Here is a 19,905-nt window from a genome sequence, read left to right on the forward strand (position 1 = left end):
GGTGTGGCTCACGCCGGTGACCGATTGTGATAAAGGTTTGCCTTGAGTTCCAGGCCAGCCTGGGGTACATAGTAAGAATGTCTTTTGGGTTTCTATTGCTGTGAAGAGACACCATAACCAAGGCCACTCTCAGAAAGAAAATATTTAACTAGGGCTGCCTTGCAGTCTCAGAGGTTAGGTCCATTGTCATCATGGGGAAGCATGGTAGCACGCAGGGACGTGATACCCAAGAAGAAGCTGAGAATTCTACGTGTGGATCAGCAGGCAGCAAGAAGAGAGAGACGCCGGGCCTGCCTTGAACATTTGAAACCTCAAAGCCACCCCCAGTGGCACAAACACGTCCTCAAACAAGGCCACACCTCCTCTATCAAGTAACAGCACCCCCTAAAGACCAAGCATTCAAATATATAGGAGCCATTCTTTCCTTATTTCTTTGTTCTTGTTTTATTTTTATTTTTTGTTTAATTTAGGTTTTTTGTTTGTTTGTTTGTCTGTTTGCTTGCTGGTTTTGTATTGTCTTCTCAAGACAGGGTTTCTCTGTGTAACCCAGTTTGTCTTGGAACAAGAGGCAGGTGGATCTCTGTGAGTTCAAGACCAGCTTGGCCTACATGTAGAGACCCGATCCCCACAAAAACAAACAGAACAAATAAGAACAATACAAAAATTAAAACCAAAGGAAAAGCAAGAGAGAAAGAAACGAAATGAAGCCAGTGGTGCTGACAAAGGACTGCCCTCCCTTTGGGAGACTGAGACAGGGGGATCACAAACTCAAGGCCATCCTGGGCTTCAGAGTGAGTCAGTGTAAGCTCTGGGCTCCATTTCTAACTGCACAGGAGGAAGAAGAGAAAAGAGGAAGGGAGGGAAGAAAGGATCGAGTTAAGAAGCTGGGCACAGTCTGTAACCCCAGCACTTTGGCCGCAGGCAGAAAATTAGGAGTTTAAGGTCAGTCCTGGAAGCTTAGGGAAGTCTGGTCTCAAGGTAAAACAATGGCCACCACCAAGCACAACAGTAATAAAGAAGTTCATCTCTTTTTACAAAAAGCTTCTGTGAAGCATTACCACCACTGATTCTCCTGCAATTAAATACCCCCAATACATTAAAAGCAGTGGACGCCATCTTTATTATTTCTCTTTAAAGTTATTTACACACAGGATGGAACTTACATCTTATTTCTGTTTTATTTTCTTTCTCCCTGGGCTGAAGCGCTGCCCATTCGTCTCTTGCATCGTCTGTTTTCTTTATTGTGCCGAGGCTGTAATATATGGGCTTATTTTATTAGTTTATACCTTCTATTAAATTATGATCATGCAAGATTTGCAAGAAAAATAGCTGCTTGGCTTACTTGGGAATTAGAGACTTAATTTGGGAGGTCGATTCAGTCTCTGAAGTCAAGTGCCAGAGAAACACCTCTGCCAGGGGGTGAAGCAGATGCCCGGGACACTGGGTCTCACTCTTTCTCTAACTGCTAAGAGGATCTGAAGAAATTGTCTTCCTTTGACACCTTTAATGACAAGGAACAGAAGAGGCCTGAGGAGGCTGTGGCAGGAGCCGGTACTGAGGCACACATGGGTTCCCAAGCATACTGGAAGAGCAGCATACCATTGAGCCACACCCCAGCCCCTCACTGGGGGATTCTAGGCAGATGACCACTGAGCCACACCCCAGCCCCTCACTGGATTTCTACACAACTTTCCATTGATGAGTTACACCCCAGCCCCCCTTTTTACTTTAAAAAGACTTTTTATTGGTTCTTTGTGAATTTCACATTGCTCGCCCCAATCCCACTCATCTCCCCCATCCTCACACCTGCCTTCCTCCCTTGCAACCTCCCCTACAACAAATTAAAAAAAAAAATTCTCGTGTGGAAGCTGTAGTGTGTCACAGTGTGTCCCACAGAATTCCCTTCTGTCCACACTTCCTTCCCTGTAAATGTTCGTTGCAATTACTCTTCGGTCTGGTATGAGGCCCCTGTCTTCTGCTGCTCTATCAATACTGGAACCTCACTGGACTCCTCTCGGAGATCCTGCTGTTGCCCTGTGTCACGGAGATCCTGCAGCCTTGGATCTGTAGGACTGGCCCCTTCATGCTCTCCAGCAGGTCAGGGATGGGGTAGATGTGGGGATGGGTCAAATCAAAGCCCTGGATCTGGGCCTGAGAGGTACCTGAGCTGGTCAGCCAGCTGGCTCCCTCGCTCCCACACTCTCCCCCTGGGGTTGACTCACCACCAACTCCCTCCCAACCAGGGCCAGCTCTACGCTGCTGCCCAGGGGAGGTACAGGGCCTGCTCTCCCGAGTGTTGCAGCTGGTAGAGGGCAGGGCCAGCTCTCCTGCTGTCATGACCCCAGGGCCAGGTCTTTCACCTGCTGCAGGTGATGGGGTCAAGGGGGGGAGGGCATCTCCCCCTCACCCACAGCCCTGCAGGGAGACAGGTGATACTGCAAGCTCTTTCACGCTTGCATCCTGGGGAGTGGGGGTGGCTCACCCGCAACTTGAAGGCAGAAATGCGGGGTCATCTCTTTTGCCCTCAGGCCTCTGGGGCCAGCTCTTCCATGATGCCCAGGTAAGGGTTGGGGACAGCTCAGCACAGCCCTCAGACACCAACATATCCCTGTGCTGCCGCCCAGGCCAGGGACATCGCCTGGCCTGGTAACAGACCCCTGCTGCTGCAGGGCCACGGACCCAGACATGGCCCCTGGTGGCAGCCCAGGCCAGGGCTCCACCCTGCTCCCGGGTGGCATCACTACCTACTCACATCAGGCTGTTCCTCACTACCCTCGGGTCTCCACTTCTGCCTCTCTTCATCTCGCCCACATCCTTCTGTTTCTCTTCCTCTTCCATTTCTCCAGCACTTGCTTGCTCCTTGTAGTGGTGCTGGGGCTTCTGAGTGTCTGGGGCCATCTCAGGAGTGGTCTCAAGAGTGCTCTGCCCTGCTCATGCATTATGGTGCCTGGCACGGGCAGTCTAGAGCATGGTCACACACACACACACACACACACACACACACACACACACACACACCCGCCCAGGCCTGCGCAGGACCAGGCTGGTGTTCATCTCGGCTAGCTCCCTGTCCAGGATCCAGCGCGCCGATCTGGTGGTCTGAGTGTCCTGGGCTCGCTCCTTGCCCGCCAGCCCGAGCGGACCCTATGTGGATCGTTTGTCTCAGGGTCAAGCTCACCCCGAGTCCTTGGGCCCAGGCGGGTTCTTCTAGTCTCCTGCTTGCTTCCTACCCTGGGAGCCTGCCCGGAGCCGGACAGAGGGTGATCTCAGGTCCGCCCTTTTTCAGTGTCCGACTGCTACTCACTCAGATGTTCGTTGGTCAGAGCGCAGACATGGCCTTTCTCCTCTCTGCCGTCTCCTGACCACACATTGTCACACGGCAGTCTCTGCAATGCCTCGAGGGTTTCATTAAGTTGCCCAGGCTCCCAGTCCGGCCTTGAACTTCCGGCGCTGCTGCCTCAGCCTGGTAAATATCTTTAGCTCAAATCCTTGTTATCTGGAACTGAGGCTCCAGCGGCCTCTGCCCATTTGACTGGCCCTGTCCGTTCCACCCGGATTGCACACAGGTCCCTGACTGGGCATCCATCCGTCTGCAGGTTTTCTGGGCTGGGGCTAGGGGTGGCAGAGGCTGGATCAAGTTCACCAGAGCTGCACAAGGCTTTCTTTGGCCGCCTGACTCCTGGCTGTCCATTGGAACCCGTGTCCTTTCAGGCTCTGGCCACTAGGTGGCAGGCGCGGGATGGGCTGGACGCACCGCGGCGTTGGCGTTAGTCGTGTGCTTCTCGGCAGGTTTGGTTTGGCGCCCGGAGCAGAAGTGGCGAGAACTAATCACAGAGAAAGTCGGTTAGGACTGGATCCCCGGAGATGAACAGTTCAGACCTCAGCATTTTCTTAGAAGGGCGAGTTTTAACAGCCCACTAGCAGTATTTCGGGATTTTAATTTTTTTTTAAATAAAACATTTTTATTGAACGTGGGTGTTTTACCTGCTTGTATGTGTACCACGCACCTGCCTGTGTCAGAGAGTGAGTCAGATGCCCTGGGATTCGAGTTACATCCGGTCACGAGCCACCGTAAGGGAACGAAACCTGGGTCCTCTGGAAGACAGTGTTCTCAACTGGAGGTCATCTCTCCAGGCCCTGTTTTAATATTGAGACAAAGGTTTACTGCACAGTTCAGGCTAGCCTCAAACAGGCAATCCTCCTGCCTCAGCCTCCTTAATGCAAGGATGACGGGCCAGCGCCATCACCCAAGTTGACAGGGAGATTTCTGAGTTGGGTGTGGTCACCCCTGGTCTCCTGACCTAGACTTCACCCAGGAGACACTGGTGAGGATAAGTTAGACAACATTGGTGGGAGCCTCGCTCGCTTGGAGCCTGGCCTGGCAGCATGGGGTTTGGCCAGTGGGAAGTGGCTGCTTTCCCCTGCCTTACGCAAAGCCACCAGGGCTAACCAGATCTCAAGCTCACCAGAGGCTCTGACCATTGCCTCTGATTGTAGTCAGATGCATCCGCTCAGGAAGTATCTAGTGAATGGTTGTGGTGGCCCAAAGCCCAGCGTTCCCAGGACTCGGGAGGCTGGCGCAGGAGATCCCGAGTTGGAGGCCAGCCGAGACTGCATGGTGAGACCCTGCCTCAAAATTTCAACTCCCCCTACATAGGAAATATTTATTGATGTATAAAAGTATTTTCATAATAGTCAAAAGGTAGAAATGATCCAAAGGTCCATGCACAGATGAATGGATAAATGAACTGTGGTGCACTAAATAGGAATATTACTCAGTGGGAAACAAAGGGGTACTGGTAGCTGGTACACGGGCTGTATTAGGCAGGAATCTTCTGAACAGCGTCTTTAGAACCTGTGGGTGGTGACCCCTTTGGGGAGGGCCGAATGACCCTTTCACAGGGGTCGCCTGAGACCATCAGAAAACTCGGGTATGTACATTACAGTTCACAATAGCAGGAAATTACAGTTATGAAGCAGCAATAAACATAATTTTATGGTTGGGGGAAGGGTCACCACAGCATGAGGAACCGTATATTAAAGGGACACAGCATTAGGAAGGTTGAGAACCACTGCTCTAGAAGGCAAAATGTACAGAATGGCCATACGTTATACACGTGTGTAATAAGTGTGTGTGTGTGTGTGTGTGTGTGTGTGTGTGTGTGTGTGTGAAGGTGTGTGTGAGTGCATGCATCTATAGAGGCAGTCCTTCCTCAGGCACCGCCAGCCTTTTTGAGACAGGGCCTCTCACTGAACCTGCGGCTTATTGATCCTGCCGCCCGGGCTGGCCAGTGAGCTCCGCCGGCACTGTAAGCACTCACCCCCAGGCCAGCCTTTGTGCGGGAGGGAATCACAGGAGTTAGGCTTCCCTGACAGCATCTCCCTCCTGCTCTGGGCTTTGTCACTGCTGTTTTGATTTGGGGCTTTTCCTAGGTTGCTTTTTGAGGCGGGGTCTCCCGAAGCCCAGGCTGGCCTCAAACATTGCTGAGTGACAGAATGACCTTGAACTCCTGATCCTCCTGCCTGCACTTCTTGAGAACTGGGATGGAGCCCAGGGCCTCGGGCATGCCAGGCAAGCATTCTGCTGATGGGAGCACGATCCAGGCCCTCCTTCTGCCTCCACCTCAGCCTCCTCAGTGCTGCCAGTGGGTGCCATCATGCCCAGCAAAACAACGGGCGGTCTTGGTGCTGGAGTCCAGCATTTCTCCTTTCTCCTACCTTCAGCATAAATCCCTACAGGGCCCGTCTGCTAATTCTTCACAGGCACAGACCACACGAAAGGCACTCACTGCCTGCTTGAATACAGAGTCTCTGGCAATCTCCAGCATGTCTGGCTCACTGGGTGTTTCCTGTCGTCATCTAGGCTTGCCTGTCCCAGACCAAATTCTGCTTGCCAAGCAATTTCCAGATAAATCCTCCCACACGGCCCGAGTTCCTGTCGTCACAAAAGGCACCAAGCTAACCGCGATCTTCACCGAATTATGCTGCGTGCGGATCACTTTCCCGCTTTTAGAATCCTCGTCCCTCGCTGGCAGAATTCTAAAAATATCGGCTAAGCCACCAACTAATTTTTAATCCCCGCTTCTGCTACTATTGACAGATGGGAAGTTCATCTCTACCCTTTGTCCTTCCCCGATTAAGCAATTATAATCTTTCCTGACAACTTGATTGTTGATGGGCTAAGAGCCTGGCTGGACCATGAGACCAGGAGGGATTCTTGCTGACAAGGAGCTGAGATTAGCTCAGCGACAGGCGACTGCAGAGGGTTTTATTCTTCCCCTCATTCCTCCTCTCTTCTCTCTCTCTCTCTCTCTCTCTCTCTCTCTGTGTGTGTGTGTGTGTGTGTGTGTGTGTGTGTGTGTGTGCACATGCAAATGGAAGCTTACGATGATGTGGAGAAATTCCCCTCGACCCTAGAGCTTATCCTTGTGCCTAGGCCCACTGCCCCGCCTGCTCTGGGAGGCCCTATTCTAGCCCTTGGAGGTTGGAGTTACGGACTTGCTAGGTTAGCATTTCCCTGCGTCCCGGGGAGGGAACTTTGGTCCTCGTGGTTGCATGGGAAGTGCTTTAACTGTTGAGCAGTCTCCCCAGCCTCTGAGCACCCTTCTCTTTGGGAAGACACCAACAATACATGAGATGTGAATTTAACGGGCTTCTAAGATGGTTTAGTTTGCAGAGCAAGCATGAGGACCAGAGTCCCATCCCCCAGAATCCATATAAAAAAGCCTGAGGTTGGCAAAGCAAGGATGCAATCCCTGGGAGGTGGGGGCTCACAGAATCCCAGAACCCATGTGACGAGGTGGGCAGACACCTGTGGGTTCAGAAGATGGCATTGGATCTCTTGTACTGCTTACTCCAGTATCCCCAAGACCGTGTCAGAAAGGAGCAGCGGCTGGAGCTCAGGTGAGGGCAGCTGGTCACATTTCACTGTCAGGAAGTGAAGAGAGAAAGAGGAATGCTGGTAGTCAGCTCACTTAAAAAAAAAAAAAAGATTTATTTATTATGTGTTCTGCCTGCATGTGTGCCTGCTCGCCAGAAGAGGGCGCCAGATCTCACTATAGATGGTTACAAGCCACCATGTGGTTGCTGGGAACTCAGGACCTTGGAAGAACAGCCAGTGCTCTTAACCTCTGAGCCATGTCTCCAGCCCAGCTCACTTCTTTTTTATTTGGTCCAGGACCCCAGCGCATGGGACGGCACTGCCCACATTCGTCAGAGGTCTTCCCCCGTCGGTTAACCCAGCCTAGAAACTCACAGGCCTGACTGGAGGCTTTTTTCCCTCCAGGTGATTCTAGATCCTGCCAAGTTATCAATTGTCGCTAACCATCACACTAGCCTAAGTGGCCAGACACGGAATGTCTCTGCCGGAGGCTAGCATCCTGTCTGTGATGCTGGCCACCCCAGCCGGCGTCCTGCTGGCACCTCCATGGAGCAGGGCCGTGCTGCGCTGGTCCAGGACATCAGTGCCCTTCTCCAGGACTGGTGACATCACAGCTGCTGCCCACGGTCCAGTTTGTGACTAGAAGGCCAACGCTGACCCAGGTCTCAGCTCGGGACAGGCTGTGTAAGATGGCGCTGCGGGAGCCGTCCCGTGTGGGCAGGCATCCCATGCGTCAGGAGTGACTATTCCCACGGGCAGAGCATGACTGGCAGCGTGACCAGAGACACGCGGAGCAGTGCGGCTCTGCACACAGGATCCTGCCAGTTCCCGGGAGGGCTGCTTCTTCCCAGCAGCGATGGCTGTGGAGGATGCTGGCCTGCAGGAGCAGAGACACGTCCTCAGAGACACAGGAGGAGCCAAGAAGAAAGCTCAATGGTCATGACCTTGGCTACAAACCATGAGGACCTGAGTGACATTCTGGTTTTTGTTTGTATTTCTTTGTTTTTAACGTAAAAGGGCGAGGTATCCAAGCTTGTAATTTCAAGCCTGGGGAGGCAGAGACAGACAGGTCCTTGAGGCCTGCTGGCTAGGAAGCCTAGATGAATGTGTGGACCGTGGGGCAGGGAGTGACCTTGTCTCGAAAACTAAGATGACTGAAGAAGACAGCAGTGTTTGACCTCTGGCTTGCTTACTTACACACACACACACACACACACACACACACACACTCACTCACTAATACACTTATATACTAGCACACACACACACACACACACTAATACACTTATATACTAGCACACACACACAACTTTGAGCAAGGTGTGGTGGCACACACCAATAATCCCAGAATTCTGGTGGTTGAATCAGGAAGGATTGGGAATTCAAAGCCAACAAGAGCTACATGAATGAAATTATGTTTCAAAGCACAAGACAAGGGGCTAGAGAGATGGCTAGGTGGTAAAGAGCACTGGCTGCTCTTCCAAAAGACCTGGGTTCCAGTCCCAGCACCCACATGGCAGCTCACACCAGTCTGTAACTCAGTTCCAGGGCTTCTGACACCCTCACACGGACATGCATACGTGCAGGCAAAACACCAATGTACACTGAAAAATATTTTTAACACACAAATCAAATGACAAAGCTCTAGATCTGGTGAGATGACGTGGATGAAGACGATAGCTGCTCCCTGGGTGAGCTGAGTCCCACGTGGTGGAGAGAGAACCCACCTTGCAAGTTGCCCTCGACCTTCCCTGTGACACGGCATGCACCATCCTGCCCATACCAGAACAGACAAACCAAGTCCCCAAGCCAAAAACCCGCACCGCTTTCGGCCAGGGTGCGGCTCAACGCCAGAGTCCCTGCCGTGAGAGCTACTCGGTGGTTGAAGGTATCTGGGCGAGAGGTTCTGGGCCTCCCTGTGTCATGTGGATGAAGACAAAGCTCTAGGTTACTGCTCCCTGCTGTGGGGATAATGGACCAAGCCAGCCCCAATTAAATGCTTTCCTTTTTAAGAGTTACTGTGGTCATGGTGTCTCCTCACAGCAAAGAGCAGTGACTGAGACAAACCCTGTAGCAGAGAGAGAGAGAGAGAGAGAGAGAGAGAGAGACCTCTAGTGCAGCATGCTGTGGCCATTATTCTAGTTCACTGCAGCTCAGGCTCCACCACAGGCTGGCGTCTATGGGTCCTCGTCGATCACGTCCCTCAAACACCCAGAAGAAGCAAGTTAAGCGACACGAGGCTTATTTTGGCTTACAGTTTTGGAGATGTTTGTCTGGAGAATGATCTATGGCAGCTTTAATTTCAGTTCTTTTTTTGTTTGGTTTGGTTTGTTTCTTAGTTTTTGTTGTTTTTTGTTTGTTTGTTTGTTTTGTTTTTAAGATAAGGTTTCTCTGTGTAACAGCCCTGGCTGCTGCCATAAAACTCAATATGTAGACCAGGCTGGCCTTGAACTCACAGAGACACCCCCCCCCCCCCCCCCGCCTCTGCATCTCAAGTGCTAGGATTAAAGGTGTGAGCTACCACGGCAGGTTACTCTCAGCTGCTGCTGAAAGTGCTCTCCTCTAGTTTTTTGTGTGTATGGGTAGTCTGCATGTGGTATGTCTGTGCGCCATGTGCATGCCATTTTCCCAGAGGCCAAAGAGGGCGACAGGTCCCTTATACACAGTTGTGAGCCGCCATGCGAGGGCTGGGACTTGAACCTGGGTTTTCTGGAAGAGTAGCTTTTAACCTCGGAGCCATCTCTCCAGCCCGCTGTGCTGTCAGTTTTGAATGAGTGAGTTTATTAAATTTACAGTAAGCACAACTAAAAGCAGACAGAAAAAGAATCATCACATCAGAGGCGACTGTGCAAACCGAGGTGACTTCATCAAATCTGAGTTCCTCAAATTCCCCGGTAGAAGTCCAGTGGGGAAGTCCAGGCAGTGAGCTTGTGCTCCCAATTGAGAATTCTTTCCATGGCTATGCGTCTGGCTTCTTGTCCCCACCACAGTCACCTTTATAACATGGATTGAAAAAAAAAAATGTGTTGGAAATAGTTTACGTTCTAGCTGTTCTCAAGGATGCAGGTTTTTAAATTATATTTTATTCATTTCTTTATATGGGGGTGAAGGGGAAAAAAAGTACTTGTCATACCATGGTGTGGAGGACGGCTTTCAGGAATCCCTGGATCCCGGGATCAAACTCAGACCATCAAGCTTGGCAGCATGTACCTTTACCCACTGAGCCATCCAGCTGCCCCATCTCTCTCTCTCTCTCTCTCTCCCTCCCTCCTTCCTGCTCTTTCCCTCCCTTCCTCTCTCTTTCTCCCTCTCTCTCTTCCTCCCCTTCTCTCTCCCTTTCTCCCTAGTTTTTGCTTTTTTGAGACAGGGTTTCTCTGTGTAGCCCTGCTGTCCTGGACTTGCTTTGTAGACCAGGCTAGCCTTGAATTCACAGAGGTATGCCTGCCTCTGCCACCTCTGCTGGGATTACAGGCCTGCACCACTGTGCCCAGCACACACAGCTTTTTTAATACCTCTAGCTGCTTGCTGTTTCCCCCTCTTCTCATTATGGAGCCAGAAGGCCAGCCTGATCCAGGATGGGAGGGTTGGAGGTAACAAGAGAGGAGCGCCCCACTCCCACAGTCTGCTTTGAACAAGCTTGAATAGCACAGGACAGTTTGCCAATATAATAGCCCTGCAGTGGGCTAGCAGGCCGCCAAGTGGGGAAAGTGGAGTGCAGTGTGGCTCCGTCCATGATGGCGGGAGCCTGGGCACTGTCGTCTCGCTTGGTTCCGGAGGCAGGGGGCAGGCTGGGCTGGGTGCGGCAGAACTGCTATAGCCCTCAAGCCCCTCCCAAGGGACCTGCTCCCTCCAGAGAGACCCCGCTTAACCTCCCAAAACAGCGCCACCATCTGAGAACCAAGGGTCCAAATACGGAGCCTGTGGGGAACCTTACATCCAAACGCTAACAGTCCATGCAGGAGGAAAAGGCACCTACAGGACGTCATGCTATCCGTGCTCCACTTTGGACTCTAGTCAGGGGTCTCGGGATGTATCTATAAGGGTAAGAGGTGGGGATACCAAGTGTCTCAGACAAGAGGCCACCAAGAGACAAGAATTAGGATAGGGGATGGCAGTGTGGCTCACCGGGACAGCACTTACAGGTCTCCCGGAAGACGTGTGCTCAGGCCCGGCACCCGCCTCAGCTGACTCCAGTCCAGGGAGTTCTGATGCCCCCTCCTGGCCTCTGGAGGCACGCCATGCATGCAGTGCACACACAGACAGGAGACACACACACAGCACGGATAAAATAAGAAAATAAAACTGAAGAGTTAGAACAGAGTGACATTAAGTCTTCACGACTTCAAGCCAGCTCAATCCAGTCCTCGCTAATGATGGCAGCCTCGTCTCCCGGTGCGGTTATTTATGGCACCCATGGGAGTTGGGTAACTGCCAATTATTATTGCAGAGAGCAGGTAAAGCGCCTTAAAGGAGTTTTATGCCTCTCCCGTGAAGGGGGGCACAGGCAAATGGAGAGGAATGGGCCTCTGTGAGTGGGACGCTCAGTCTCAGTGTGCACACAGCACGGAGGGCTGCACGCCGAGACACCCGCCCGCTTCCCGGGGCTAGGGAGGCGGGTGCCTGCCACCCACTCAACTCTGAAAGGAAGTGGGTGTAAAGACTCATTTATCTCATGTGTGCCTGTTTTTATTGAGCGTCCCTCTCCCTCCGCCTGAATCTGTTTGCATCTGGGAGATGTGACGCCATGTCTTCCTAGGCGTCCTGCCTTCTGTCCTCCTCCCTTGCCTGGATTTAACAGGAATGGATTTCAGTCCCAGGGGTTCTAATGAGTGTTCGCTGCAGCTGAGGGGGAGACCCTCGGCACGGGGAGCCAGTGACAACCGATGTGACTGACACCAAGGGAGCGAGGCAACAACTGAGCGCCGGCAGCACTGGGAAGGTTGCCGTGGAGGTGGCAAGGGAACGGATTCCGTCCACGTCGATCCAGGCAGATGACGGGCCTCCACAGACCTGAACCAGAAACGTCAGGACCCGGACATCTGTAGAGTTCAGTTCACCGAGGCCAGCAGCCATCACCTGCATTCACCCTGCCTGGCTACACATCAGATAGCAGCAGCTCCGAAAGGCTTTGTCTCTTTGGCTAATGACCATAAAATCTCAGCCTGGGCTGAGGTCATGGGCCACCAGTAGGTCATTTGTCTGAATCCCCCAAGGATTCAGAGCTCCAGCTCAGGAGGTGTGGCTCAGTAACAGAACACATCCCCAAAACCCCAAAGGAAGAGGCTGGGGTGGGAGCTCAGTGGGAGCACACCTGCCTAGAATCTCCCAGTGAGGGGCTAGGGTGTGGCTCAGTGGTAGAGCCCCTGCCTAGAATCCCCCAGTGAGGGGCTAGGGTGTGGCTCAGTGGTAGAGCCCCTGCCTAGAATCTCCCAGTGAGGGGCTGGGGTGTGGCTCAGTGGTTGAGCACCTGCCTAGAACCCCCCAGTGAGGGGCTAGGGTGTGGCTCAGTGGTAGAGCCCCTGCCTAGAATCTCCCAGTGAGGGGCTGGGGTACGGCTTAGTGGTCACCTGCCTAGAATCCCCCAGTGAAGGGCTGGGGTGTGGCTCAGTGGTAGAGCCCCTGCCTAGAATCCTCCAGTGAGGGGCTGGGGTGTGGCTCAGTGGTAAAGCCCCTGCCTAGAATCCCCCAGTGAGGGGCTGGGGTGTGGCTCAGTGGTTGAGCACCTGCCTAGAACCCCCCAGTGAGGGGCTGGGGTGTGGCTCAGTGGGAGCACACCTGCCTAGAATCCCCCAGTGAGGGGCTGGGGTGTGGCTTAGTGGTAGATCACCTGCATAGAATTCCCCAGTGAGGGGCTGGGATGTGGCTCAGTGGTAGAGCACCTGCATAGAATCCCCCATTGAGAGGCTAGGGTGTGGCTCAGTGGTAGAGCCCCTGCCTAGAATCCCCCAGTGAGGGGCTGGGGTGTGGCTCAGTGGTAGAGCCCCTGCCTAGAATCCCCCAGTGAGGGGCTGGGGTGTGGCTCAGTGGTTGAGCTCCTGCCTAGAATCCCCCAGTGAGGGGCTGGGGTGTGGCTCAGTGGTCACCTGCCTAGACCCCCCCAGTGAGGGGCTGGGGTGTGGCTCGACAGTAGGGCACTTGTCATATATGCACAAAGCCTTGGGTTCCATCCCCAGCAGTAGAGGGAAAACAAAATACAAGTATAATCTAGTCACTTGGCAGTTGACCTTCTAAGATCTTGGGCTTTATCTGTCAAAAGAGCTTTTCGTGTCCCAAAGGGTAGGGAGAAGCTAGTAGGCAAGGAGAGCAGAGCCTTCTCTTGGCAGGTGATCCTGGGCCTCCCTTTTTGTTTCTGACCCAGAGGCCCACAAGACAGGGCTTGGTAATTTATGAACACAATTAGTATCTGCTGTCACTGCTTTGTGGCTGGCAGGGGAGGACAGGGGAGAACTTTCCAAAGCTCAGTCAAGGGAGCCTCTGGGGCGGTGCGGATGCTGCCGGGAGCCTGGCAGGGCCTGCTGCCCGGGAGGTCTGCACCTGCCTCCCTCTGCCCTCCTCCTGAGACCAGCCTCACCCCTCCCTGCCTCTTCCTCTTCTAGCTCCAGGTCTGATGGGGTGCTGCCAGGACAGCAGGATCCGAAGCTCCAGTCAGCGATCATCTTGGCATGGGGCTTGACAAACGAGCATGGATGACTCTGAGGTGAACGGAGCATCCTGCCACAGCTGAGGAGCAGAGCTTTCTGGCACCTCAGCCCTCAGGCAGAGGCCTGAGCTTTCCTCAGAAAACACAGGGTCACTGGGCTTTGTGACACGTACACATAATTGCAGCACTCTGATGGCTGAGGCAGGAGGATGGCCACCCGTGGGACTCCCACCAGGGCTACAGAGTGAGGCCCAGGCTAGCTTGGGCTACAGAATGAGACACTGTCTCAAATAAATTAGTACAGAAATAGATGGGCAAACAGAGGGTGGGGACATGGCTCAGTCCGCGAAGGGCTGGCTGTTTTCCCACGAGGGCCCGAGTGTGATTGTCAACCCCGCATTTTTAAAAGGCCATGGGTGGTGACATACAGCTGTAATCCCAGTGCTGGGGTGGCGGAGACAGGGGATCCTGGAGCTCACCGGCCGGCCAGCCTAGGCAATCGGTGGGCTCTAGGTTCAGAGAGACCCTGTCTCACAAAAGGGGGTGGTGGAGAGCAATCTAGGAAGCCACCAGAAGGCCCCCTACGGCCTCCACACACATGTACCTGAAGCACAAAGCTAGACATGAATACATATTCCAGCACTCACAGCAATGGTCTTTGAGGTGACACTGACTGCTGGCTTCGGCTGAGCTTGCTGGAGAGGTTAGGGTCTTTGGACGACTCCCACCCTTCTGAAATAGGGGTCCCTCCTGATGCTCACGCCTCTTGTGGGCAGCTTTCCTGAACAGCATCAATGAAGGAGAGTCCCCTCCATGTATATCTATATTCGACCCGGTCCCACCCCTTTCCTGCCTGCACTGTGCTCTGCTCCAACAGAAGCTGTCTCTCTCTGTGTCTCTCATCCACCCCATCAATGTACGGGGCAACATGCATGTCTATCATCCATCTATCCATCTGTCTGTGTATCCACCCATCATCAGCATCATCTGTTATCTACCAGTATCTCCATGTATCTATCGTCCCTCAAGCATCTATCTATCTATCCGTCTATGTGTCCTCCACCATCTATTTGTCCATATGCTCATACACACTTCCCTCCATCTATCATTTATCCATTTCTCACATGTCCATCTACCCATCCATCCATCTACCCGTCCACCCATCCACCCTTCCATCCATCCATTACATTTTTACTTTCCAGGAAGCTTAAAAACTACAATTGTGTACTTTTCTCTCCTTCCCGCCAACAGGAGCCTGGGAAGTATGTATGTCTGACCTAGGAAGTAGGTATCGCTCAGACCTCTACACACCGGTGGACCCCTGAATCTCCCCTGCCCCTCAGGAAGCAAGGTGCACTTCAAAACCACCAGGTCAGTCAGCGCCCTTTGTGGGTGTAGCAGCTGGAGGTAATGAGACCTCCTCTTGGAGGCCCCAGAAATCAATTCCTTTTCAATTTCAAACCAGTAGCAGCAGATCAGATCGGAGAGACAATGTCGCGCCCGTAGCCAACAGGTGCAGATGAATATAATGAGGCACACCAGCAGCCAGCACTGTGGGGTGATCTGCGGAAACTCAAAATGGAGCCGTCAGGGCCCGGTGCTTCAATATTTAATGCTGAGACGGGAGGGGTAAAGCAGAGAGGCTGGGTGGGAATGCACAGCCAGTCACTGGCAAGTCGGTGCATTATAACTAATTCAGGAGCCCCAGGACCCAACAGAGCTGAAAACAAATGGATGACTTCACAATGTCGCTAATCGGCAAGGGTGAGGCTCCCACCGTTTGCTCCCAGATTGAAGGCTACAGTTCCTAAGGTAGGACACAGCTGAGGCCCAGGTCAGAACTTGAAATGAAAGAATGATACTTTGGACTGGACTTAAGGGTTCAGTCCTGTGGTCCTGGATACTTGAAAGGCTAAAGCAGAAGCATCATTAGTTTAAGGCCATCTCCGTCTATTCAGTGAGTCTGGACGTGGTTTGAACAGTTTCACGAGGCAGACCCTGTCTGAAAAGTAAAATGTAAACAGGCAAACAAAGCTGAGAATTGTGGCATGTGCCTAGAGGCAGGAGGACTGCTCAAGAGTTCAAGGTGTGTCTGATCTGTACAGCGTTTCCAGGAAAGCCAGGGCTACATAGTGAGACCCTGTCTCCAAGACCAAAGCCAAAGCAGTGAAGAGGGCTGGGGTGTGGCCCAGTGGTATAGCACCTGCCTAGAATTCCCCAGTGAAGGGCTGGGTGTGGCTCAGTGGTAGAGCCCCTGCCTAGAATCCCCCAGTGAGTGGCTGGGTGTGGCTCAGTGGTAGAGCCCCTGCCTAGAATCCCCCAAGGACAGCTGTGCTGTGGCTTAGAGACAGAGGAATGCCTACTTGCCTGGGTTCCATGCCCAGGGCCTCAGTAAAAGAACATGAGAGAATCCGAAGTTACACTCGCTGAGTCAGTCAGTGCCTTTGCTGCTGTACTTGGGACACTGCAACCTGGCATTTCCACTGGACCAGTGGGGGCAGGGGAGTACTGTTTGGTAAGGCCTTTCACCAGAGTCAGTTTGGACAGACAGAAGCGGCAGTGGGAGCTGGAGGATGCTCATTTCCCCTGCCCTGGATGTCACCTTCTGCAGGAACTAAGAACTGACATCGGAGCCCTTGCTAGCTAGGCTGTAGGCTTTCTTCAGATTCCCCAGCTTTTCCACGTACATGCACCTGCTGCTCCCCCTGCTCTGCCCCACTTGTCCCCTGTTGTCACTCAATTGCCCTGAGAAACACAACTGTCAGTCTGTGTGGAGTTTCTCTTTGGAGGCCTCTGCTCTGGCTATTGGCCAAAGATCCTCATGTGGGGGGAGGAGCCTGTGGGTCCGTTTCCTGTCGGTGGCTGTGCTGCGCGCTGAGAGAAGGTGGCCCCCGTGGGTAGAGGAGATCAATGCACAGCCTGCGCGCTCAGCACCAATAATGGAATTCTTCTGATGGGAGGCTGGAAACATCCTTGCAGGGGCTGTCTTTAGCACGCTGACTACAGGTCTCATTTCTTTCTTTTCTGATCTTGTATCTTCAGGTCACACGATTTTTGGACGGGCAGTCAACAGCTGCAAGTGGACACGCACCCATTACTTCTGGAGACTCGAGGCATGAAATAGCTAGGAGTGATGGTCAGTCAGTCTAGCACTCAGAAAGCAGGCTGAGGCAAGAGGACCACCATTTTACAGTCATTCAGACTGCACAGTGAAAATAAAACAGTATTAAAATAAAAAGCTAGGAGTGTGTCTCAGTGGTAGAGCCCCTGCCTAGAATCCCCCAGTGAGGGGCTGGGGTGTGGCTCAGTGGTAGAGCTCCTGCCTAGAATTCCCCAGTGAGGGGCTGGGGTGTGGCTCAGTGGTAGAGCCCCTGCCTAGAATCCCCCAGTGAGGGGCTGGGGTGTGGCTCAGTGGTAGAGCCCCTGCCTAGAATCTCCCAGTGAGGGGCTGGGGTATGGCTCAGTGGTAGAGCCCCTGCCTAGAATCTCCCAGTGAGGGGCTGGGGTGTGGCTCAGTGGTAGAGCTCCTGCCTAGAATCCCCCAGTGAGGGGCTGGGGCATAGTTCAGAGGTAAAGCTGAATCCCTAGAATTCCTGTGAGGGTTAAGGCTGACTGAGCTCTGGCTGAGCATGTTTGTGGCCCTAGGTTCAATGTCTAGTATTGGAGTTTGGGTGGGGTGTGCAGAGCAAAAGCTGAAAGACAGAACCCAAGAGGCAAAGGCACCTGCATGGAGCTCCCAACCATCTTTGATACCCTGTCAGCTGCTTCATCCTGGCAGCTAGAATTTAAAGGGTAAGGTTAGTGACTGGCTTGCTGATGTACAACTGTATACTGATCCTTGGGAAGGTCGCTGTGAGTTCTAGGCCTGCCTGGGCTACACAGTAAGCTCTGTCTAACTCAACAGACATGTATCTTCACCATCAGACTGCCTGAGACCCATGCAGTTTTTTTTTTAACCTCTTCCATACATTATTGTAATAAACCTCTGGTGCCACCTCATCTGTAAGCAACAGAGTTCAAGGGCACAGGCTCTATCCTCAGGGCCTTATGGTCCAATTATTTCCAGGATTGACATCATTCACATAGGACAGATACAGGACAGACGGTGTGATGAATACATCGAACGTTTCTCCTGTCCTCCACCCCAGCCCAGCACCCTTTGCTCTGACTGATCTTGTTTTGGTGAGTCTCCTGTAGACCGGAAGCCCCTGGTTAGCAGAGAATGACCTTCAACTCCAGGTCCCCCTGCCTGCACCACCTGAACACCGGGATTATAGACATGTACCATCATGTCCCATTTATTCAGTGCCCAGGATGGAACCCAGGGCTTCATGAAAGCACTCTACCAACTAAGACACATCCCTGGAGTCTTATTGTATGTGTGTGTGTTGTTCATTTGATGTGAGTGCAGACACATGCATGAAGAGGTCAGAGGACAACCTCAGCTCTCAATCTAGAGACAGTCTTTTGATTGATGCTGTATTAGCTGGCCTCATGAGTTCTGAGGAATTCCCGCTTTCTCCTCTCCTCTCAGCATAGGAATGCTGAGATCACCGACTCAGCATTGTCACTATGTCTGACCTCATGTGGGTTCTAGGGCTTTGAACTCAGGTCTTCATGCTTGCAACAGCGAGCATGTTCCTAACTGAGCTACCTCTCCAGCCCTTGCTGTGTCAGATTTAGTTCGTCAGGTATCATCTCCTCCACCAGGCACAGTTAGGACCACAGCTGGCTGTGGTTAGTGAACTGAGTTGAAGTCACAGGTGGAAGCTGCAAGCAGAGGGTGTCACTGGTTGACAGAGTGAGGCCTCTAGAGCCAAGCCTACCAGGGATGTTCTTGAGTGCAACTTCTTTACTGTTCCAAGATTCAGAGGAAAGGGTGGCAGCTGACAGAGCTCACCTGAAGACCCTGGTGCAGAATGGGAGCAGAAATATACCGAGACCCATACCCAGTACCATTAAAAGGAAACAATAATTTTGTTGTTCTCTATCTGTGTGTGGCATAGTCTGTCCTGGACACAGACCTCCTTCTTCCAAAGATCTGGAGGGATTTTCAGCTTCTCTTCCTGAATTTGGTGGAGTATGAGAGCTTTGTGGACCCCTTGATTGGACTTCTTCCCCCAGGAGGACACCTGTATTCCTTCCTTGACCCTCGGGCCCCCTTCTCACATGTTCCTCCCACACCGACCTTCTCCTGGTCACCTCTGGAGCGCACACACAGGTAGCCTGGCTGGCCAGCGAGCCCCCAAGGTCGGTGCTTCCCCCTCACTGGACTTACAACAGGCATGCACAGCCACTCCCAGCTTTTTACACGGGTTCTGGCCAAATTCAGATGCTCACACTTTGGTGGCCAACCTCCCCAGCTCCCTTTGCCTACTTTCGAGAGGACTGAGCTGGTGATGTGATGAGAAATGGTGTGGGGAAAGGATTCCGAGTGCCCAGGAGCTAGGAAGAGGCACAGAACAAGGGATGCACCAGAGAGTGGAGAAGATGAGAGAGTGGAGCGCCAAGGCTGAAAGAAGGAAAGGAAACGGTAGGTTAGGGTTAGGGTTAGGGTTAGGGTTAGGTTAGGGTTAGGGTTAGGGTTAGGGTTAGGGTTAGGGTTAGGGTTAGGGTTAGGGTTTTTAAAACTCTAGTTTTTAAAACTCTCCTTTATTTTGGGGTTTTTAGGCTTCCACCTCTTTTCCAACCTCCCCACCCTACATAGAAGAGAGGTTAGTGGGAAGAGGGGACGTAGAGCCCTTTACAGGTTAGTGGATATAGAACCCTTTCCTTCTCCCGCTTTTCTGGGTCAGTCAGTCCACAGCAGACGCAGCCAGCAGTCGCCTCCAAGCCGCTGCATCCCCGAAGCATTCTGTCCATCTGTCTGCTCCAATCCAGCACACCATCCATCTCTGGTCTCTCCAAACTGCTATATGCCATACACCAGCACCTCATGCCCCACCTTCTCTTTCTGGGCTCTCAAATTTATACTCTCAGAACCCTGGACCACGCCCCTCTCTGTGCCGAACATGGCAGGCTGTTACCAGATGGCAAAGGCCACACCCTACATGAGATAATAGCTGTGGACAAACTAAAGCACAAAACTAAAATCCCACATGGGATTGAAACAAAAACAGAGTTACATAACATAACTGAGTGTACAAAGAAACAAAAACTTCCATTACAGGAAACAGAAAACTACCCAGAGTCAGAAAATAGAAATACGGGTCCATTGCCAGCAGAACTCCAGCATGCTGGCAAGATACCCTTGGTCTGACAGCTGCTAGGGGAGGGTCCCAATACCCAGGGCCCACTAAGATTGGGCTAGCGGCTAGGTGCAAAGCCTAGAAACTCCACTCCAGCCTCTGGGCTAGCACTGGCAGCCACTACTCTGGCCATGCAG

The 19,905-nt window shown here is 52.5% G+C and overlaps 1 pseudogene; it reads right to left on the reverse strand.

Annotated features, from left to right (window-relative positions):
• Positions 1-3,284: 3,284 nt before the first annotated feature.
• On the reverse strand, positions 3,285-3,404 carry LOC129670214 (small nucleolar RNA SNORA17; annotated as a pseudogene).
• Positions 3,405-19,905: the final 16,501 nt, after the last annotated feature.

This window comes from Psammomys obesus, unplaced genomic scaffold (genome assembly GCF_907164565.1).
Source record: "Psammomys obesus unplaced genomic scaffold, mPsaObe1.curated_primary_1811, whole genome shotgun sequence".
Lineage (NCBI taxonomy): Eukaryota > Metazoa > Chordata > Mammalia > Rodentia > Muridae > Psammomys > Psammomys obesus.